This window comes from Dipteris shenzhenensis, unplaced genomic scaffold (genome assembly GCF_047967505.1).
Source record: "Dipteris shenzhenensis isolate YYH24624 ecotype China unplaced genomic scaffold, Dip_SZ_1.0 scaf0486, whole genome shotgun sequence".
In the NCBI taxonomy this organism is placed as follows: Eukaryota; Viridiplantae; Streptophyta; class Polypodiopsida; order Gleicheniales; family Dipteridaceae; genus Dipteris; species Dipteris shenzhenensis.
This window is the reverse complement of record NW_028239792.1, coordinates 17,501-40,000: the sequence shown is the minus strand read 5'-3', so window position 1 is coordinate 40,000 and position 22,500 is coordinate 17,501.

Below are 22,500 nucleotides of genomic sequence, written 5' to 3'. Positions count from 1 at the left end.
GTAGGCAAGCAAAGATTGTGATTCCGGGCGCGGACGCAGAGCTGAAGCTGTGGGACTTGATCCTTCGCAAAGGCATGACTCTCTCGCCAAAACGGAATGATATATGACCTGACTCTTTCGTATAGTAAGCCTGATATTTAGTAGTCTCCAGCAGTAGCTTCTACAAGTAATTCATTGGTTCCCCCTCGAGTTGAATTCCCCGTTGGGAATAGTCCCGATTGGGACTCCGGAACGGGGTATTGTCACGGATCCACACCGACAGAACATCCCCCCCTGTGGGGGGAACCCCATCGGGAAGAATTCCCGGGGGTGGAATCTCCGGTTTTACAATCTAGTAACAAGTCGAGCGAGTAGAAGCCTTCGATACATCTAGACTCCGACGAGGACAAAACAAAGATTGATTGATTTGCTTATCCCAACCATTCAGTACTCTGGAGTAGGGATTCTCGAAGAAGCGACGCTAGACTCGGATCCTTAGAAGCATTAGATTGGCCAAGAGAAGGGAGGGTATGGAGTCTTCTATCCATTATTAGAGCTTAAAATAGGCATGATATTGAATCCTCTATCGGTTGATCGACTATATGGTTATAGTCCCGATTCGGCATACGGGTGTGGGAGAACTACCTCATTACTGAGAATCTCGAATGTGGATAATGTAAATCTTCAAAGATACTATCGGTTTCTACGATATATATTATGAGGAGGTACCTCCCCCTCCCCTGACGTAAGTGAAGTATTATCCCTATTGAAGGGAGGTACATCATCTAGACTATCTTCTATCCTACTGGAAATGGATGAATCTCCCCGGGTGGGATTTGAACCTACGACCAATCGGTTAACAGCCGACCGCTCTACCGCTGAGCTACCGAGGAAAGTGGCAGATGATTCAATCCCATATACTTCCAGAGACTCTTGTTCCTTGAGCCGCCCCTTGATCTGCAAGACGTTAACCACTCGAAGACCCAAAGCTTTCTTCGAGACTTCATGAACCTCGCGTACACCCTAACTCTCATTATAGGAAGAAGCAGTAATGATAGCAATCCCTTTTGCCTTCTCGGATAGAGCCTACGAATCGGGGGGGGGGCTGGTGTGGAAGATCTCGGTCATGGTTGATCTTGGTCGTGATTGATCGCCCCCCCCCCAACCCCAAGATGCATATCGATCGATCACCAATCACTAGTTTCTATTTCTCCTTTTCCGGAAAACATAGTAGAATAGTCACAGGATACTTATAGAGGTATAAGGAATATCTTGGAAAGGAGAAGAAAAAAACTCTTAGGAGACAAGAGAAACGAAGGCAGTTAGCAGTAGAATAATACCAATCATCAATCCGAATGAATAAGAAGATACTCTCCCGCCCATGGAACCCCACGATCCGTATCGATATCAATAATTGCAGGCGGGTGGAGGATCCATAAACTTGAATCCATAAATGGAATGAATGAGTCTACGGGGGGAAAGTATGGATAAGGGGTGAAAAATGAAGAAAAAAGGGGAAAGAGAACGTGAGGGGGAGGGGGGGGGAAGTGGGGGATAGTCGGGATGAAGAAAATGAATCGGAGCTTTGCGAAACGAAAGTAGCAGTTTATGGAAAGGGTGGAATTGGTAAGTCAACAACAAGTTGTAATATATCAATAGCTTTGGCGAGACGCGGAAAACGGGTATTGCAAATTGGATGTGATCCGAAACATGATAGTACTTTCACCCCCACGGGATTCTTGATACCTACCATTATAGACACTTTGCAATCGAAGGATTACCACTATGAAGATGTGTGGCCTGAGGATGTCATTTATAAGGGTTATGGCGGAGTGGATCGTGTTGAAGCAGGGGGACCACCTGCGGGAGCTGGTTGTGGGGGATACGTAGTGGGAGAAACGGTTAAATCATCGAAAGAATCGAATGCTTCTTATGAATATGATACTACTCTATTCGACGTTTTAGGGGACGTAGTCCGTGGAGGTTTTGCCGCTCCATCGAATCATGCGGATTATTGCATTATTATCACGGATAATGGATTCGATGCCCCTTTTGCAGCAAATCGTATTGCTGCGTCGGTTAGGGAGAAGGCACATACCCACCCATTGCGATTAGCAGGTTTGGTGGGGAATCGGACATCTAGGAGAGATCTCATTGATAAACATGTAGAAGCCTGCCCGATGCCTGTGCTGGAAGTGTTGCCTCTCATTGAGGACATTCGGGTCTCGAGGGTGAAGGGGAAAACATTGTTTGAAACGGCTGAATGTCAATCAGATCTCAATTATGTTTGTGATTTCCATCCCAATGTGGCGGATCAGATATTGTCTCGACCAGAAGGGGTTGTGCCAAGGGAAATTCCAGATAGAGAATTATTCAGTCTGCTCTCCGATTTCTATCTGAATCCCGATGGTGGGGGGCAGAGGAATGCCCAGCAAACTCAACAGGATATTCTGCTTGATTTTACGATGATTCGAAACCGAAACTGCAAATTTCTTGTATGTGTACCCTTTCTGAGGAAACCCTTTCACGAAGACTCCCGAAACTCTCACTTTTGAATGTGAAACCGGAAATTATCACACTTCTTGCCCCATTAGTTGTGTGGCTTGGTTATATCAAAAGATCGAAGACAGCTTTTCCCCAGTGGTAGGTACAAAGACTTGTGGTTATTTCTTACAGAACGCTCTTGGAGTTACGATCCTTGCGGAACCTCGTTATGCAATGGCAGAGTCGGAAGAGGGGGACGTCTCGGCCCAATTAAATGATCAAGGGGAATTGGAGAGAATTTGTATCCAAATAAAACGAGATAGAAACCCTAGTGTCATTATTTGGATTGGCACATGTACCACGGAAATAACAAAGACGGACCTAGAAGGCATAGCACCCAAGCTAGAAAACGAACTTGGAGTACCAATTGTAGTTGCGCGGGCCAATGGATCGGATTATGCTTTTACTCAGGGAGAGGATACTGTATCAGCTGCCACGACGCATCGGTGTCCGGAATTTGACATATCTAGACACGAACAGAAACAGGATTTAGTTGGGGGTGTTGACACTGCGACGACGGAAGCGGGGGGGGCTAATCCGGAGGGACGGAAATTAAAGAATCATGCTTCAGTTCTTTTTGGATCTCTAACTTCAACTGTAGCTTCTCAACCGAATCCGGAATCGAAACGTCAATCCATTCAGGTATCGGGGTGGTTACCCTCCCAGAGATATACTGAACTTCCATCATTAGGCAAGGGAGTGTATGTTTGCGGCGTGAATCCCTCTCTGAGCCGTACAGCGACGACTCTGATGCGGCGTCGTAAATGCCAGTTAATTGGAGCACCTTTTCCTATTGGTCCTGATGGGACGCGTGCTTGGATAGAAAAGATTTGTTCCGCCTTTAATATGGAACCTCAGGGTTTGAAGGAGAGGGAGGATGAGATATGGAAGAGTCTGAGAGACTATCTTGAGATAGCAGCTGGTAAATCTATATCTTTTACGGGAGATAATCTATCAGAAATTTCTATAGCAAGATTCCCAATTCGCTGCGGAATGGTTGTCTACGAAACAGGTATTCCCTACATGGATAAACGATATCAAGCTGCCGAGCCATCTTTCTCACGAGATACTTGCAAAGAGATGGGTACACTCATGCCACGGATCGTGGAAAAACCGGATAATTATAACCAGATACAGCGTATGCATGAATTAAAACCTGATTCAGCAATTACTGGAATGGCTCATGCCAATCCTTTAGAAGCAAGAGGTATTGATACAAAATGGTCTGTCGAGTTCACCTTTGCCCAAATCCATGGATCCACTAATGCGAGGGATGTGCTTGAACTTGTTACTCGTCCCCTACGGCGTAATAATAATCCGGGGCGTCTGGGTTGGAGTAACCTGTCGAAGCAGATGGTAACAAATCACTAAATTATAGAATTATTGGGTGACGGGAAGTGACCATTGAGGGAAATGCATAGAGACGTCTCCAAATTCTTAATCATGGGATTCTGTCTCCTCATGATTAAGAAATCCATCGACTCCTTTCCGAAGGAGTTGCTGTGCTAGCTACGGGAGTGGTACGGAGAGGTTGCCGGCACTCTACGGGAAAAAAAAAAAACTGAAAAATATGGGAAGGAAATAATTATGAACGTAGAAAGCGTTCAAATGTCGTTGTATCTACTGCAGGTTTCGCTGCTTACTCGGGTGAAGGTGGCAGGTCCACCTATAATATTCGGACTATATTATGGATTACTAACAACATTACCCGTTGGACCCTCCCAAATACTATCCATAAGAGCTTTTCTTTTGGGAGGGAATCTTAGTGGTACCGTCGCTTTGAGTGGTTTGATGATGGGATAGCTACTAATATTTCTGTCAATATTCTGTTCACCTCTATATGCATTGATAGTGAAACCACATGTTGTAACTGTCCCAATAGTACCATACATGTTATTTTACTGGTTCCGAACCAAGGATTTACCGGATTATCGAACTCTACGTCCGACCAATTCACTCAGTGACTTTCGAATCGGTAATATATTCTTGGATAGTTTCATTTTCCAGATTTTAAATCCAATTCTTTTACCAAGTCCCGTATTGGCGAGACCAATTCACCTATTTATTTTTCGATATAGCAACAACATAACATTTCTGATTAGTAGTTTCGTGGGTTGGTCACTCGGTCATATGTCATTCAGCTACTTGTCCAGATTACTTCTGGTTCGCGTAGAATATGATTCACCCATACTCTACCTGCTGATGAAACGCGTCATTTACAAAACTTTTAGTATTGTTGTTCTCATTAATGTACTGGTTTATTTGGGTAAGGCTCCAGTACCTCTCTTCACCAAGAATTTTGAAGACGAACTTGTCTTGCTCGATAACAATCTCCGGGAGTTGTCAGATTCGATGCTATGGATTTTCAAGTCGTGGCCCACGTCCTTGTTCGACCCATACAAACCAAATCGTCCTTTACGATATATAGAGAATAGCCGATTCGGCGGCGATAGCTTAGTGAAGAAGCAAGTATCAAATCACTTTTTCAGCAAATGTTTGACTAGTGGAAAACAGCGGTTGGCTCTCACGGCGTTACCCAGTTTGTCGATCTTTGGAGACCAGTTAGGAACCTCGTTAGAGGATTCGGATATGCCACTTCCAGCTCATCATCTGCATGAAGACTGGATTTTGAACCAATTCAGGAAAAACAAGGATTTGAATAATGAGTTAAAGGACCGAATTCGATTCCTAGACACCGAGCCTATCTTCTGGAAAGCGATGGAAAGAAGGACCGGATTGGCTGATAACGGAGGTGAATTACCTAAGATTTATGATCCATTTTTGAATAATTCATGTCGTGCTAGGATTCCAAACTCGGATTCATTCTGGATACTGTCTGATTCATTGGCATCGCAAGCGGTTGACAACAACGAGTATGCCAATGAATTGAATTCCGGTAATAAGATTCGGGATTGGGTGTCTATCAGGTATAAAGAGTTGAGAAGCAATGAGATTCCTCTTCCCCGGGAAGCATTACCTAAAAATGCTTTGCAAATATTTATTTTCATGTTCGAAACACCGGATGATGCCGTGATTGAAGATGTTGTGGGAGAAACAAACTATTCAGTTTCGAAGGGTGATTCCACCCCCGTAACTTGGGATCAAGTCTTCAAATTTTCTTCATCTCCGACAGAGTTAGCTTTATTCTTCACCTATCTCAGAGATGATTGTGGTGCCTTCGATTGGATCCGCTTGCTAGACGTACCTCTAATTGGTGGGGAAAGACTTGACTCTTCAAAACAAAAAATACGTTCGATCCTCGAGATTGAGGAACTGTCGGAGGAATTGGCCCGCAATACTCACTTAATATATGATAATAGGTTCGATGTCGCGGGTGGGTCAACTGATATTCGTAACAGAAAGTTAAAAAATTTAGCAATCAGCGTCGGGAAGACGCGGCTGAAAACACGCAGACTGGTCAAACGTTTTGCAAAAAGCTCTGATTTTCGTCGGAAACCTATAAAAGGCTCTATGCGCTCCAGAAGACGTAAGACACTGGTTTGGGAAGTATTTCAAGATAAGGCACATTCACCTCTCTTCTTTAGATTAATGGAACTACCCACTCCGTTTCGATTTCCTGCCGGAGAATTAACTGGTGTAGATTTTGAGGAATCGGCCGGTGACGCGAGGAGAGAAACTAGTACCCAACCCGAACAGGAACTAATATCTCTTTCATCCTCGAGAGAGGGGGAGCGAGCGAAATCCGACCGCCCAGCTATAGCAGCTAGGTTCGATGTGAGTTCCATCCACACGGGGCGGGGTTTATTATTGGTTATGCAATCGACTCTTCGGAAATATGTGAAACTGCCTGTATTGATAACACTCAAGAATTTCGGTCGTATTTTATTTTTTCAAGCTCCCGAATGGGATGAGGATTGGAGTGAGTGGCGCAAAGAATCCCACATCAAATGCACCTACGACGGCGAGGGATTCTCACACACTCGTTTACCCGGTCGTTGGTTGAAGGAGGGTCTTCAGATAAAGATTTTGTATCCTTTCCGGTTGAAGCCTTGGCGTACTCGCGGGAGGAGGCGCCCAACCATTTTGGAAAATGATATGAATCCCAGGTATCTCAAGACTCGGGAATCGGGGAGAAAAAATAGATTGAGGCGAGGAAAATCTCCATCTAGCTATTTAACAGCTTGGGGATTCCAAACAGATGTACCTTTTGGAACTATTAAGAAAGATCCCTCCTTCTGGAAACCTATCCGGAAGAAATTGATGAGAATTTTGAGACGTAGTCTCGCATTGCGGACTAGGCAAATGCGTCGTCTCTACTCCAAATTGGGTGTATCCGCAAGGTTTCCATTGGGGAAATTGAATTTCCTTCGTAAAATTGAAGGGATTTGGGAGAATTGGAGTGGAACCGATTTTGTTGGGGGAGATATTCCAAATGATACAGGGACCGGGTGGAAAGAGGGGCCGTCACACGGTGAACCAGGTACTGGTGGAATAGATGAAACATCAATTCCCATTGATAATAAATCCCGATACTTTGCGGGTACCGATGATGAACCAGTAAAAGATACCGTTGGTGGATCCAAATCCGAACCCGAATCAGACATGCATGCATTCAGAAATCTGTTAACCGAAGGGGTTGGCGGGGGTGGGCGTAGCACCAAATCACTCCGTTTTAGTAAACCGGGAATAGATGACAGACTAATTAATACAAATCTGACTAGTTCTTTGAGATTCCAAACGAAATTAGTCAATATTCAGGGAATTTATTTGAGATCCCGCATATCGGTCGCAGAATTGTTTGAGAAGTATCTTCTACTAGTAGCGGGATTATTTCGAAGAGTCAATAGAGCTTTTGCTCATTATCTCGACAATTTTGCTAGATTTCGGGTGCAACTGGTGAAAGTGACGAATCAAGTTGGTGGGGTTCATGGGGATGCAAACCACCCAATTCTAGCTATTTCCGGAATTAGGGAGGGAATACCGCGAGTTATCGATAATCAATCTATAGGATTACCGTCTCAGGCGCACATTCACGACATTCTGTGGCATGTAAGCATGAAAAACAACCTGGATTTGGATTCTTTGATGGAAATTGCGGAAGATAGCAAGGATGCGGGGTATCTCGATAACCGGAAGGGATGTAAGGATAATGAGAATCTGGATGATGCTTCGGAAGATTGGAATTATCCGCGCGGTGATCATGGTTGTTATCCGAAAGGGGGAGGGGAAACCCCAGAATTTTTTGATGGCGGTAAACATGACGGGGGAAAGAGCGATTCCGTGGGATGTCCCGATGACAGAACTGGCGGGATTGTACGTGGGTATGGTATCGATGAACATATTAATAATTTTGCTACGATGCGGGGACTTTCCAAACAACTTTGGGAATTGAATGCAAATGATTTGGGGAGTTTGTTAGGCTGTCCCGACAAGTACAACCTGTCATTGGAGTTATGGCAAAAAATTGCACCGAAGAGATGGAGATCGGACATCGAAAATTTATATGGATTCAGAAGCATCGGGGGAAGTTTTCTCGCCGAGCATGAATATGTATTTCGTGATAGACAAAACGATTATTCCATATATACTGAAACCCCTTTCCTCAGAGATCGAGTGAGAAATATCAATAAACGTCGTAAATACAGTTATTTGTTACATAGTTTTATTGATTCCTCACGAGATGTAGATATACAAAAATTTCCGGCGGGGTGGAATGCGGCGATAAGGGAAACTCGTTTAGGGAATCGTATCAGAGAACTTATTGCAGGGAAGGGAATTTCTCATCCACGAATACTTGATCCGGAACGTGAGTTGAATCCGAAATCCGATTTGGTGTTGTGGGTAATTCCGGATCCCGCGGAAGCAAAGGATGTATACGAAACAAGATCGAAATTTGTACCTGGGACTTCTATTTTGTGGGAGAGGGTTCCCGCTACCCCAAATGAAAGATTTCAGAGATTAGGCACGGATTACGGGTTACAGGAAGAAGAGATTGATTCGGATGAAATACTTCTAAGAGAGAGGGGGAGTCACTATTATATTTTTCAATGGAAATGGGAATCCGAAGCATTAGAAAGAGAATTATAAAGACTGAGGGATTTGATATCTCTCATCAACGTATTAGAAAATGAGCAGGATCTTACTTCCTTCTGTGTCAATATGGGTATAGATTGCGATTTGTTGAATCTTTTTCTCAACGAAGAGAAACGCGAGATTCTAGATGATTTGTTTGTTATTTCAGCCCATCGTTTACCGCGAATATTCGATGATTAGATTCTCATGTATAAAATGGTTAGTATCCCACTGAAATTTCGAAACAGATTCAAAAGAAGATTGAATAGAAATATATTTGGCGGGTGCATGCTGCGTTTGTCACTCATCAATGGGGAGAGGAATAGGAATCGCTCCTATCTCCATAACATCGAAGATCTCCTGCTTCCGAGACATCGTCGCAAATCGCGATTTCTCAGATCCCTATTGATTTTGAGCTCCGTGAAATCCGAAAGGGACCCTTTGGGCTACCCTTCTGGAGTGGAATGGATGAACAAGAGTGAAGAGTCTAGCGACCTGAGTGGGACTCAGAAAATCAAACGTTTCCTTTGGCCCAGTTATCGCTTAGAAGAATTAGCTTGTATGAACAGATTCCGCTTCGACACAAATAATGGAAGTCGATTTGCCACGCCCAGAATACGCATGTATCCCATTATTTGAGACGGGGGGGAGAATACGTAGATTCGACAATTTGCTCGACTAATATTACTAACATCTTGGTAATCTCAATCAAGTGTGTGATAGAAGGAGGGGCAGATACCTACCTTACTTATCAGATGCGGAGCTGTAACTACTCGTTGGTGGGAAACAAATTCCCACCGATAACCGAATCTATTGAGTGACGATTTCCCCGATTATAGGAGTATTCATCTCCCTCGCTCGGACCAATACTACCCGAATTAGTAGGCAAATCCTATACAATGAATTCGATAAACAATTATTATTACTACTATTACGGATAAGGCTATATCTACCAATTCGACGTTGATTTGTGAGAAAGGGGATACAGGGTCTGCTGAGTCTCAAATATGCTACTTGACCGATCAAGTCTCGAAACTCACTTCTCATTTGAAATCACATTCCAAGGATTACTCCTCTCAGAGGGGTTTGTGGAAATTATTGGGAAGACGCAAGCGTCTCTTAATTCATTCATCCAAAAAGGATCCGACTTTATACGATAACATAATAAGCAACTTGGGTATTCGGAGATTGAAGAGACGCCGATTCCAATTTATAGAAATCCAGTTCTACCGAAGCTAGGGTCTGCAAAAATTACCAGGAACATAATTCATGGGTATACCTCCTACGAAAGTGGATCCAGTTATAGTGAGTATGGGTCCCCACCACCCGTCGATGCACGGTGTCCTTCGACTTATTGTTACTCCAGACGGTGAAAATGTCGTTGGTTGTGAACCAATACTTGGCTATTTACATAGAGGGATGGAAAAAATTGCTGAAAACCGGACGATTCTGCAGTATCTTCCCCACGTGACGAGATGGGATTATTTAGCCACCATGTTTACCGAGGCAATAACAGTGAATGCGCCGGAGAAGTTGGCAAATATTCAAATACCGAGAAGAGCTAGTTACATACGAGTTATTATGCTCGAGCTAAGTCGAATAGCTCCCCACCCGTCATGGCTCGGACCTTTTCTGGCGGATGTCGGTGCACAAACCCCTTTTTTCTACACATTTCGAGAAAGGGAAATGATTTATGATTTACTTGAGTCTGCTACGGGTATGTGAATGACGCATAATTATTTCCGCGTCGGGGGAGTAGCGGTAGATTCACCATATGGGTGGCTAGATAAATGTTTGGATTCCTGCCACTATTGCCTCTCAAAAGTCGATGAATATGAACGACTTATCACAAATAATCCTATATTTCTGAAACGAGTGGAGGGGATAGGTGTCACTGGTAGGGAAGAAGCTATAGATCGGGGCTTATCCGGACCCATGTTGCGAGCCTCGGGGATTCAATGGGATCTTCGCAAGGTGGATCACTACGAATGTTATGACGAATCGGATTGGCGGATCCAATGGCAAACAGGAGGAGATTCATTGGCCCGTTATTTGGTACGAATCGGCGAGATGAGAGAATCCATAAGAATAATTCAACAGGCCTCGAGACTCCTTCCGGGAGGTCCATATGAAAATTTGGAATCTCGACGCCTTAGTCAGCAACGAAAGGAAATGGGATGGAATGATTTTGACTATCAATTTGTCGGTAAGAAATCCTCTCCCACTTTCAAATTACCTGAGCAGGAGCATTACGTAAGGGTGGAAGCTCCCAAAGGGGAATTAGGGATATTTCTGATTGGAGATGATAGTGTTTCTCCCCGGAGACGGAAGATTCGTCCGCCTGGCTTCATAAATCTGCAAATTCTCTCTCAATTGGTAGAAGGAATGAAACTAGCCGATATTACGACAATATTAGGTAGTATAGATATCATCATGGGGGAGGTTGATCGCCGAAACGGCAATTGGTACAAAAAATTTCGAGGAACGCGTGATTGACTTATTTCACAAATTGGGAGTTTCGAGAGATTCTTCCGAATTGATTTGGATTCTGATTTCCATTCCCACCCTTATCGTAGGAATTACAGTAGGAGTATTAGTTATCGTACGGCTCGAGTGAAAGGTATCTGCGGGGGTACAACAGCGTATCGGACCTGAATATGCAGGTCCTTTGGGAATTATCCAATCCCTGGCCGATGGAGTCAAGCTCCTACTGAAGGAAGATATTGTTCCAGCCAGGGGCGATACTTGGCTATTCAATATTGGACCAGCTGTGGTAGTCATACCAGTCTTTATAAGCCACTTGGTGATACCCTTCGGGCAGCACATTATTCTAGCTGATCTGAGTATAGGTGCTTTCTCTTGGATCGCCATCTCAAGTATCGTTCCCCTAGGGCTACTTATGGCAGGATATGGTTCAAATAATAAATATTCCCCTCCAGGTGGTCTTAGAGCTGCTGCTCAATCAATTAGTTACGAAATACCCCCAGCCCCATGTGTACTATCCATATCCCCACGTGCGACTCGCTGAATAAGATTGATGGGAAGAGGGTTATTCCGATATAGAGATTCGGAATGAAGAATCTTTCACTGATTTGACAGAACAACTGGATAGTCATCTGGGTGAGATCGAACAGCGTCTTGCAGCGAGTGAATCGAGTCCCATCCCCCATGTACGGGAGTGAAAGCATGTCCGAGCAGTAAACACTGTTTGCCCCCAGGTACGGGATAGATTTACAGGGCCTGAAGCGGGGACAAGAAGGGACTGAACCTCTTTTCCGGGATTGAGCGGGAGTGGATGGTCAGGAACACTAATATACACAAGAGATTTGTGAGAAGGGTGGAGAAAAAAGTTGCATAATAAAATCTCTTTTCTCTTTAATTGGATAAAGACTTAGCCTCGGTAGGGATGACTAGGTAGTACATCTTGAAAATCCCAATCCCGAGTATATTCCTATCTACTTAGATTATGACTATCCGGAACGAAGTAATCCTTTCAACGGTTTGATTTTTCTGCCCCTGGCGGAAAAAATTATTGATATATGCGAGTATCTCCTTTACGTAGTAGTCTCAAGAGGATTGGGATCATAGGAATCCTCAGGCTAATCCTCTTCTCGGCTGAAATAAAGATAGGTAGGGATCCATCTATGTGGAGATATAAAAGAAGTATCGGTAAATCCCATTCCACCGAGAAACGGTGGAAGATTCCGAATTATATCAAAAAATAACTGAAAAGGTTGAGATGGATTCAGAAGCTATCACTCCCTGTAGCAAACAGAATCCCATTGGTTGAGATTGGGACGCTCCTCAGGGGGGTGTCGCGCAAAGGAAGTGATTAACTACCAATCCCCCTCTCGGGTGACTTATGGGGAGCCGTATGAAATCCCAATTTCATGTACGGTTTCGAATCAGAGGTGGTAATAGCAATTGTACCGTCGACTATAATTATCTGATAGCTTAAGTACGGTTGACATAGTTGAAACACAATCTAAGTATGGTTTTCTGGGATGGAATCTGCGGCGTCAACCTATAGGCTTTATAGCTTTCTTCATATCCCCATCGGCAGAATGTGAAAGGTTGCCATTTGATCTACCAGAGGCGGAGGAGGAACTGGTAGCGGGTTATCAAACCGAATATTCAGGTATAAAATCTGGTTCATTCTATGTTGGTTCTTACCCAAATTCATTGGTTTCCTCGTCGTTTGTAACAGTCCTTTATCCGGGTGGATGGGATTCACCAATTCCATTTCTTCAAGAATTAGGGCAAATTTTTCCCTTTCGGACTCTCAGCAGTGAATCCTTTGATGTATTCGATGCAGTAACAGGTGTCATTACCACATCAGCCAAGTCTTATCTATTCCTATTCATTTCTATCGCAACGAGATGGACATTACCTAGAGTCAGAATAGACCAATTACTAGATCTCGGCTGGAAATCTCTTCTGCCCGTTGCTCCGGGAAATCCGTTGCTGACAGCTTCGTTTCGACTACCATCTCTAAAATGAGATATTCCCCTCATAGTTTACATCAATGTCACCCCGATTTTAATCTATCCAATCTCTAGAAACTAAGGAACTCCCCCAGGATTATCTATCACATGTTTCCCACGGTAACTGGATTCCAGGATTATAGTCAACGAGCAATACGAGCTGCGAGGTATACTGGTCAAGGTTTTGCGGTTACTCTAGACCATCTGAATCGTTTACCTGTGACTATCCAATACCCCTACGAGAAACTTATATCATCCGAACGATTCCGTGGACGAATTCATTTTGAATTTGACAAATGCATTGCTTGTGAGGTACGTGTCCGAGTATGTCTGATTAACCTGCCTGTCGTCGACCGGAGATTGATAAGAAGCATCAGAAAAAAACGATTAAGAAGTTATAGCATTGATTTCGGAGTTCGTATCTTCTGTGGGAATTGTGTCGAATACCGCCTAACAAATTGCTTGTCAATGACTGAGGAGTATGAACCCTCGACTTATGATCGTCACGAATCAAATTATGATCAAATGGCTCCGGGACGTTTGCCCCTCTCTGTCTCCCAGGATTCCGCAATTCAAGTAGTTCCAACTCTGAGTTATTCATCTGGGGGAGTCACGAAAGGAGATCCCAATAATCGAACTGTCACTCGTGGTGTCAATTGAATCTCCGTCTGAAGTTTGGAAGATAGACCGACTCCCTGGTTAGAAAAAATAGTAAGTCGGAGATGATTCAATATCGAGATATCTCTGCTATGCAGAGATATCCCTCCTTCAATTATTTCTACCAATAGGGGGGGGTGTGTCTACATAAGTAGGTCACACACATACACGTCGTTATTGAATAGTAATATAGTGAGATGGGAGAATCAAAATAACTGGGCATAATGAATCTACCTGAATCAATTTATGAATCTGTCTTGATACTAATCGAATTAGGTATTCTACTGGGAAGTGTAGGAGTGGTATTATCTGCTAATATAGTTTATTCCGCCTCTTCATCGGGACTGGTGTTTATCTGTATATCTCTCCCATATCTCGTACCGAATGCCGATTCTGTAGCTGCCGCACAATCGCCTATCTATGTAGGAGCTATAAATGTTTCGATCGTGTCTGCCGTAACGGTTATTGACGAACCAGTAGATTCCAATTCAACCATTTCCTGGAATATGGGAGATACTATTGCCTTAGGAGCTTGTACGGGTCTATCTATCTTATCAACCACTACAATTCGAGATACGAAATGGTCTGATATAAATCCAATCGACCCATCGAGGGATGTTGTGGTGGGAGTCTCAAAAAACAACATCCAGCGAATTGGATACCAATTGTTAACACAATTTCTGGTTCCATTCGAACTCCTTTCTATCCTCCTCCTAGTGGCTTCAGTAGGGGCGATTACAATGGCTCGTGGTGAAGGAATAACCAGACCCGACGAAGAACCTGCTTCGTCGTCTGGAGATGACTCCCCATCTTTCTAATTAATTACAACTTCTCGTAAACTCATCTCGTAGGTTAACCAATTAAGTTTCCGGGGGGTTAATACATCATGCTCGAACATGGACTGATTCTAGGTGCTTATCCCTATCGCGTTGGCTTTTCCGGATCAATCACGAGTCGAAACATGATTAGGGCACTGATGTGTCTTGAGCTGATTCTGAATGCCATTAATATAAATCTCGTAGCATTCTCCAATTTCTTTGACAATGAACAAATGAAGGGGGAAATCTTTTCAATATCCGTAATAGCCGTTGCAGCTGCCGAAGCTGCTATTGGGTTATCCATTGCTTCGGTCATCCAGCGTAATAGAAGATCGACTCGTATCGATCAATTTGATTTGTTAAAATGGTAATTGATTCGTCGATGACGCTATTTATTTGGGCGAATCGCTATTCAATGCAGGTGTATCACATCCAGCTGGTAATGCTGTCGTTTTCCCCCTAACAATTGCATTTCATTCCGAAAAATTATGTCATACCTATCTGAATCCCTACCTATCCCGTTCCTTAAAATTGTCTTGTACCGTCCCTCCCCATATTGCAGAACCCATTCATTTCACGAGGATGATGGGAGAGTTCCACCCACGGAGTGTCTATGTAGGTAGATGCGGAAAAACCAAATCAATACAAATCTTAGATTTGATTGAATGGAAAATAAGGGGTAGGGGGCAGGGGGGAGGGTAGGTACACCTCAACAACCCCAACAGGAGAATATCTTTGACACGTCAATCCAATAGGAGTGAACAAATTCGACGGCACATTCAGTAAAGATCTATGACACATGTATTGGTTGCACCTAATGCGTAAGAGCCTGTCTGACAGATGCATTGGAAACGATCCCCCGGGATGGGTGTAAAGCCAATCAAATTGCTTCTGCTCCTAGAACAGAAGACTGTGTAGGTTGTAAGAGACGTGAATCCGCTTGTCCAACAGATTCCTCGAGTGTACGCGTCTATCCGGGAGCTGAGACGACTCGTAGTATGGGTCTAGCTTATTGATTCATCGGTCAAGAAAGAGATTCAAGAATCGAATCGTTTTCTTTCCAACTCATACTCAAAGATTCATACTCAATTCTATTGAGTATGAGTTGGGGTATTAAGATTCCCCCCCCCCTCCCCCCCGCTAAAATATTTTTCCATCCACGATGAGTAACGTACCCTGGTTAACCACAATTGTTCTTTTTCCGATTCTGGCGGGTTCGCTATTTCCAATGCTTCCCTCCAATGGGAATAAGATCGTTCGGTGGTATACCCCAGGCATTTGTATATCGGAATTTCTACTAATCATTTATATCTTTCATTGTCACTTCCATATCGATGATCAATGCATTCAATTGGTGGAGGATTCTAGTTGGATAAATTCAATCAATTCCCATCGGAGTTCAGGTATTGATGGACTCTCCATGGGTCTCATTCTACTGACAGGATTTGTCACTACTTCGGCAACCTCAGCAGCTTGGCTAGTTACGCGGAATACACGTCTATTCTATTTCTTGATGTTGGCCATGTATAGCGGCCAAATAGGACTGTTTGCTTCTCGAGACATTTCGCTTTCCTCTCCTATGTGGGAGTTGGAATTAATCCCAATCTACCTACTTTTATGTATGTGGGGTGGGAAGAGACGTCTATACTCAGCCACGAAGTCTATTCTATACACAGCTGGTGGTTCTATCTTTCTCCTAATAGGAGCCCTAACTATGGGTTTCTACGGGACCCAGGAACCCTCCTTCAATATCCGAGATTTGGCAAGCAGATCACATCCTATATCACTAGAAGTGCTTTCTTATCTAGGATTCTTCGTGGCGTATGCCGTGAAACTGCCAATATTCCCTTTTCATACTTGGTTGCCAGACACTCATGGGGAAGCACATTACAGCACATGTATGTTGCTGGCTGGGGTATTACTAAAAATGGGAGGGTATGGATTGATTCGAATTAATATGGAATTATTACCTCATGCTCATTCCATACCTGCTTCGTGGTTGGTGCTATTCGGATCAGTCCAAATTGTTTATGCATCCCTGATTCCGCCGGGTCAGCGTAACCTTAAGAGGAGAATAGCGTATTCATCAATTTCCCATATGGGTTTTGTAACAATTGGAATTGGATCCGTGACAGATACGGGTCTTAATGGAGCTGTGTTACAAATGATTTCCCATGGGTTAATAGGTGCCGCTCTATTTTACCTTGCAGGGACTTGTTACGATAGGACACGTACCCTTTATCTCGATCAATTAGGGGGGATGGCTACCCCAATGCCCAGGATATTTACTATGTTTAGTATCTTCTCAATGGCATCCCTTGCATTACCCGGGATGAGTGGGTTTGTATCGGAATTGATGGTATTTCCAGGAATAGTGACTAATCAGCATTATTCATCTATATCTAAGTTATCGGTTGTAGTAGTCGAAGCGATTGGTACAGTATTAACTCCCATTTATTTGTTATCTATGTTACGTCGAATATTCTACGGATACAGAATATCCAACTATTCGGATCCATATTCAGTTGATTCCGGACCGCGGGAAATATTCATATCGATTTGTCTCTCTTTACCAATCCTCGGTATCGGTCTGTATCCAGACATGGTTGCATCTCTACGGAATCACAAAATACTATCTATCCTGGTTCCGTACTCTTTTATGGGATAGTAGAGGGGCAATAAAACGCAGTATCGTTTGGATCGGTAGTCGAACATATCTATTCAATGAGGATTACTCTTGGAAGCGGTTCTGGTATTAATTCCTATAAGGGAAGGCAGTGGGAATCCATGCCGCTGGCGACGTAATTGCATGAATGTCTGGGTGAGGAATCCACAGCGCGATTCCTCATGCAGACTCTGATTCAAATCACGAATTGATTACATGTAACACTTCAAGCATCTGACGAGGTAACATTTTTTGTTATCTCTCCCCCCGATCGAATTAGCGGTCTTCTACCTAATTATTAAGTAAGCCACCCGTGATTATGTAAACCGATTCCTGGTGGATTAACCCCTGAGAAACAAATCCAAGCAATGAAGAATCCTGTAGATGCTACAATAGCAGGCCCTTCCCCCTGCCAACCACTAGTTATTCTGGTATGGAGATGAATAGCATATATCAGCCGAGTCACTAATGCCCAGGTTTCCTTAGGGTCCCGGCTCCAGTAGGATCCCCACGCTTCATTAGCCCACACTGCTCCAGAGAGAATACCAACAGTCAGTAGAGGAAACCCTAAGCTGATGATTCGATAACTCCATCGGTCCAATTGGTGGATCAATCGGCACCTACGTGAATTCAAGGATAGTCGATGAAAACTGTTTCTCGGATTACTTCCTGCCTGCTCGTAGCAGTGTATATCCACTCCCGGAGAGGGGGTCCAGGTAGGAAATTCTTGATTTGGACCGGGGATAGAAAATTGTTCTGCGTCATAGGTGGCAATCGGTGGAGATGTTGCTGATGGAGATCCACATAACGAAGTCACATGGCTTAGTGGCATCATACTTACATGCGTCATTAACCGATGAGGTTGCAGAGCAGGTACTAGCGGTGTGGATTGTTGCATTTCCTCAGGAAGACCCAGAGTTGCGAATCCATGGGTCGACATGGCACCTGGTGCCGTGACTGCACCTGACCATTCGTTCCGACTCCTAATTCTCATAATTACATGCATTGGGGAGAAGCTCCGTGAAAGAAACATAGATGATTCATGTAGATTGCTCGGTGGTAGATGTTTGGGTTGAATCCGACGAATCGTCGTAAATCCCGTTATACAGATGAAAGCAATTGTCATACCTCCAACGCTCAAACTAATGAGTCTCTTGAGCTTGCGAGCCAGCCCCATCCGGTGAAACAGAGTGACGGAAAGAAGCGTAAGAAAAGAAATGTGAGCGAATATGTGCTCTATATCGGTGTGAATCGTAATGAGGAGAATCCAGTGAATTAGTGAGATTTTGGAGAGTATGTACCACCCACCCATTATTCCCAGGAGATTTCGGGTTTACCCCTTAAACGTCGAAACGGGGAGAATTCCCTATTCCTACTGCTTTTCCCAGTGGTTGTATCAGACACAGCCCTCGCCTGCAGGTTGAAATTAAATGCCGCTACTCGGATTCGAACCGAGATGCTCTAGCACTGCTTCCTAAGAGCAGCGTGTCTACCAATTTCACCATAGCGGCTCGCTACTCGTTATACTTATCGTAATTAATGATATCACATCTTCGGGTGAATCGTCAATCTTCCTGGGGGAGAGTACACACGCACAACAAGGGACCTTCCCTGTCTATAGTTGATTAGGTATACGGCGCTATACTTGTATAGGAATAACGGGATATGGCGTAGCTCGGTAGCGTGCCATCTTGGGGTGATGGAGGTCGCAGGTTCAAATCCTGCTATTCCGAATAAACGAGGTCGGAACATATTTTAAACGGAATAGAAGACGTTCCCGTTCCGGGAACGCAGATTTATCTCCCGATTCTCTTTGGGTGTTATCGACCCATACCCATTCGTAGTAGGGATAGAGATAAATCGATGATCGTGATCGAGACCCTTGTATCATAGGAAGGAAGAGAGGGATTGGGCTCCTTCTTCATGCACGTAACCCCCCCCCCCTCGTGGTTATTACCAACATTCATTGATACAACTCTGTTAGTATTTGGATTTTATTTACCGCACGGTACCGTCACGCAATAATATCAACATGTACCCGTACTACTTACTAGGGATCCAAATTCATCAATAAGTTCCCTGACAATCACTTATCTCGTCTTCCCCGTTCCAACAAACAAATAGTTCACTATCTATTCCGACCGACCCCACGTCCTATTGATACGGCAATTCCTGTTACAACCGGGGAGTACTACTGACCAGTTTCAGAAATTTTTTCATTTGTCACATAGTAAAAACTTCTCGACCGTCCAGTCAAAATGGATTTAGCTGGAGAAAAAGCTTTCGATGCTACTTCATTAGTTTGGGTCTTCCAAATATGATTGCGAATCTTCCTCCGCGACCTAGAAGTACGTTTTTTTGGAACTGCCATAATGAAATCTATCTATTCGGTTTTATCATCGAAATGAATGCGACGAGTATGTTGATACGTACGAGTAGAATCAATATAATGAGGGAGGGGGTGATTGCGTAGAATCATTAGAAGGGGAACAACTGGGGGAACTGGGTTTCCATTCTATGCAAAAGAATCCCAGCAAGAATCATTGACTTCTTTATGATAACAATTTGCTAACCAACCAACTCCTTTCCATTTAAGCAAATGGGATCTACTACAGATCGAACCAAATCCTGTCTGTATCCCGATTTCCTTCGCGTCTTCTTCTTAGAATGGATCTTCCGTATCACTTTCTTCCTCTCGAAACAGGGATGCAAGACGCGCCCCCTAGCAGTTGCGTTACTCAGCCGGGGATGTCCGAGATCAATTTTGGATCCGTGACAAACCAATGAAACTCGATATATCGACATTACCGTATTGGACTCTGATGCGTTGTGCCCAAGCAGAGCGAAGTGACGAACATCATAGAATCTCCCCGGTTCTACTCGGAGTTGTTTTCCTCCAGTATCAATTGCTGCATGTCTATCCGTAATAGTCTTGTCGTGTGAAAAATAACCCAAAACAACTCAATCGGTTTGGGGTCAAAAAATGGAACCTAGATAAGTATCTCCGACACATTTGATTCCTGTCAAGTCTCGACGCCGGGCTCGCACCAGAACGAGAAACAAATGGATTATTCGGTTTGATACGCGTGATCTCACCTGTCCATATATATTCCATTCTTCGACGCTCCATATATCTGACAACTATTGACAGAAAGAGTTCCAACCCGGGTTAAATATGTTTATGGAATTATCTTATGAATGTGCTTGGATTGTCCCCTCACGCCCATTCGTAACCTCTGGTTTGATCGGATTGGCATCGTTTCTTTTTCCAAAAGCCACTAAGAGCCTTCGTCGTATACGTGCTATGCTCAGTGTTCTTTCATTAGCCGCAGCTATGTCCGTCTCTATCGCAACATTCTGGCAACAAGTTACTGGTCGCTCCACTTTTGAATACTCATGGTCATGGATTCCCAACGACGATATTTCTCCAAAGATAGGATTTTCAGTTGATTCACTTACTTCCATTACGTCGATATCAGTCACCACCATAGGTGTCTTGGTTATGATTTACAGTGATAGTCATATGCGTCACGACTAGGGATACGTAAGGTTTCCCGTCTATTTAAGTTTCTCCACTGCCTCCACGTCAGGATTAGTGTTCAGTCCCAATCCAATACAGATTCATGTTTTTCGGGAATTAGTAGGGATGTGCTCTTACTCGCCGATAGGTTTTTGGTTCGCACGACCAAGTGCTGCTAATGCCTGCCAAAAAGCTTTTGCAACTAATCGTACAGGAGATTTCGGATTATTATTGGGTATATTAGGTACGTATTGGATAACTGGTAGTTTCGAGATCCGCGAATCGTGTGATTGATTTAGTGAGTTGATTGATAACAACAGCGCCGGCTCCTCCCTTGCCAATACATGTGCTCCTCTACCATTTTTGGGTCCGGTATCTAAATCTGCACAATCCCCACTCCACGTATGGTTGCCCGATGCAACGGAAGGACCCACACCTATTTCGGCTCTTATACACGCCGCTACTATGGTAGCTGCGGGAATTTTTTTTGTAGCTCGAATGCTTGAATTGTTTGAAACCTTACCTCTAAGCATGAATGTTATCTCCTGGATAGGCGGAATAACGGCTCTACTGGGAGCGACGATAGCTCTTGCCCAGAAGGATATCAAGAAAGGTTTAGCTTATTCTACTATGTCTCAATTGGGCTACATGATGCTGGCTCTAGGTCTCGGTGCTTATAAACCTTCGTTGTTTCACCTCATTACACATGCCCATCCCAAAGCTTTGCTATTTCCCGGATCCGGTTCAGTAATTCATTCGATGGAAAGGGTTGTCGGATACTCTCCCAATAGAAGTCAAAATATGTCTCCCACGGGTGGTTCGCGAAAATATATGCCAATTACTGGAATCACTTTTCTTTCAGGTACTCTCTCTCTCTGTGGTATACCACCTCTAGCTCGTTTCCGGTCCAAAGATGAAATTATTGCAAAGAGTTGGCTACGTTCCTTTCCCCCCGGATGTATAGCCTCATTCACAGCAGTTCCAACTGCTTTCTACATGTTCCGCATCTATCTCCTCACGTTTGAGGGGAATCTACGCGCCGGTGGCGGTACCAATTCATCCCATTCCTCTATGAATAGTGTCATTCGGAGTAACACCAAAACGATAGCAACGAGTGGAGATGGGTATGATGTTCCTCCACCCCCGCGAGACGAAGGAGTCGATTCAGCAGGAGGTTATGACGGGGAAGATTCAGTCGATAGAAAAGTTTCTGCAGAGTCCAATATTCGTTCTGAGTCTCTATATCCTAAGGAATCAGACGTTTCGATGGTATTGCCTTCAGTAGTACTGTCGATACCAACTTCGTTGGTTGGATCAATAGGAGTCAATCTCGCTGGAGGAGAAACTGGTCCCGATTTGCTATCCGAGTGGTTAACTCCCCTTGCAGGCTTTTCAGAGGACAACAACAATCCCGAAAATTTGGTACAATTGCTAATAGATTCAGCAGGTTCGGTTGGTCTATCACTAGCCGGAATATCTATCTCCTACGTGATTTATGGACCGATATCCTCTCACACACAACCTTGCGGTGATATTGATCCTTTTGCCAAACAATCTATGGGTTCATTTAACCGTCTCATTGGGGACTGGTCACACAACCGGGGTTACATCGATCATTACTACGATATCCTTCTAGTGAGAGGTATTCGATTCCTGGGTGAGTTAACTCTTCTTTTCGACCAATGGGTAATTGACGGAATTATTAATGGCACCGGTATTTTGAGTTCCATAGGTGGAGAAAGCGCAAGATATGGGGAGGGCGGGAGAGTATCTTCTTATTCATTCGGATTGATGATTGGT